We start from the raw sequence: 2500 nt of genomic DNA, 5'->3' as shown, positions 1-2500 counted from the left end.
TTTGTGCGGTGGAGTTATAGGTGATTTTATCTGTCATCTGCATTTTTTGTGGCTGCAAATATCAGGGCGATCCGCAAATTTTGGCAAATTTCCCAAAATTGGCAAATCGTGGCAAATTTTGGGAAAATTGGCAAATCGCGTGACAAATTTTGAGAAAAAAAAAGAAGCGAAAACAAAATAACGAAGAAAAAAAAGTGCAAAACTTGAGAAATGTTGCAGCTTTGCCTGGGCCCAAACCAAGGGAAGCTACTCTCTAAGGATAATGATCCTTTAAAATCTTTGTAACAACGCTATTCATAATGTAGTCTCCTTAAATGTAATAAATTGTCTTTTATAATTTTTTTTTCTGTATCGCGTGTTAATTTTTACAAACGCTTAGTTCTCCTCGGCAAATGTTTTGGCAAATTTCCTGGCATATTTTGGGGTTTTTTTTTGGCAAATTTTGGGTCCCAATTTGGCAAAAAATGCAGGTGACAGTTTTATGTGATTTAATACCGCTCTGTAAGGTGCCTTCATACATTGTATTGATCTATTGACCAATTATTTTCATAAATCTTGTAATTTTATAATTGTGACCACTCCTCCCCCCTCCCCGTCACCCTTCCTGGTCTCAAGATAGTATGAATGCCGGGATCGGGACCCAAAAAGTGAATTTAGTGTTGAAATGAGAATAAATGCCAACTTTCAGTTTTTGGCAGTGCGAGAAATTGTGTGTAATTCTCCACTGTAACGATAGGAAATAAAGCCCTAGTTTCATATTTATGGCTTTTATTTCAATTTCAGCTAGTTCATCCCAACATAATAAAAAAAAAGCACTTGAGATTTTATTTAAAGCAATATCCACTAAAGGTGCTCAAAGCACTTTACAGAGGGTCCCTGACCAACAGCAACACGTAACATGTAGAATGAGACATGATGCCTGTTAGGCGAAATTACAGGTTTTTTTCTGACAGAGACAACCATGTTAATGGCCAGTTACTCATTCTACACATGAGTATGGTGAGAGAATGTGAATAAAGAGCCATTTCCAAGGACTCAACTTCCGATCTGAAAGCGAATGCCATACCACAAGACTGCATAGCCGCACACTTGTTACGTGCAATACTACGTTGAGACAATGAGGTACATCTGAATCAGATGCTGAAAATTTTTCTTCTTTATAGTCAAATAGAAACCTGCTTTCAAGTAGGATGAGTCTCTTCTTCTTCTTCTTCTTCTTCTTCTTCTTCTTCTTCTTCTTCTTCTTCTTCTTCTTCTTCTTCTTCTTCTTCTTCTTCTTCTTCTTCTTCTTCTTCTTCTCATCTTCTTCTTCTTCTCATCTTCTTCTTCTTCTTCTTCTTCTTCTTTCTTCTTCTTCTTCTTCTTCTTCTTCTTCTTCTTCTTCTTCTTCTTCTTCTTCTTCTTCTTCTTCCTCTTCTTCTTCTTCTTCTTCTTCTTCTTCTTCTTCTTCTTCTTCTTCTTCTTCTTCTTCTTCTTCTTCTTCTTCTTCTTCTTCTTCTTCTTCTTCTTCCTCTTCTTCAAGGCGTATCCTTGTTGGATATAACCCCGCCCCCGCACCCCCAAACAGCCTGACAGAACCCCTTTCTGGTTTTCGTCTATACCATGCGTCCTGCTTCTGTGGTTGTTCTACTCATCCAGTCCACTATGTCGTAAGACCACCTCCTTCTTGGCGTATACGTTTTTTAAAAATAATTTTAAAAAACAACCTAAGTTAACAGCTGTGATTATGGTGATTATTATTTGATGTGTTTTGTGAAATCGGCTAACTTCGGCTTCAGCATCTATAGCTCCAGAATGGAGTCAATTTCACACCTAGCCTACAGGGAAAAAAGGAGTGGAATTTGGCAAATCTCGAAACTGCTTTTAAAAAAAAAAACCCCAAAAAACGGTGACTGTGAGATCTCCTTGGATATGAAGAATTAAAACATAAATCAGTGGCCTCTGAATTGACTTGCTATTTCAGTGAGAGAATGCTTGTAGTCTGTTCAATATTCGAACTATTTCGTTCAATTTTCAGCATCTTGTTCAAGATTTAGGCTGATCATAAAATGTGATCCAATGTTTGTTGGTGATGGTGATCTTGATGCTGCAAATATGATTTTAGATTTTATATTGTCACAATAGTTGTAAATTTATATTTGCTTATTTAAACAAAAGAAAACAATATTGCTTAAACTGAACAAAAAAATCAAAAATAAAATCAAATGTTATTATTATTATTATTATTATTATTATTATTATTATTATTATTATTATATTATTATTATTATTATTATTATTATTATTATTATTATTATTATTATTATTATTATTATTATTATTATTATTATTATTATTATTATTATTGTCATCATTATTATCATTATTATTATCATTATTATCATTATTATTATTATTATTAATAATAATATTATTTTAATAATAATAATAATATGAAATAAAATATCACCTTTTCAATCATTTTGATTTAAAATTAAAATACACATTTTGGCATCTGTTT

The sequence above is a fragment of the Berghia stephanieae genome, chromosome 14 (assembly GCF_034508935.2).
Source record: "Berghia stephanieae isolate SIO BIC M18660-M18661 chromosome 14, UCSD_Bste_1.3, whole genome shotgun sequence".
Classification (NCBI taxonomy): domain Eukaryota; kingdom Metazoa; phylum Mollusca; class Gastropoda; order Nudibranchia; family Aeolidiidae; genus Berghia; species Berghia stephanieae.
The sequence above is the reverse complement of the archived record's forward strand: the minus strand, read 5'-3'. Positions refer to the sequence as shown.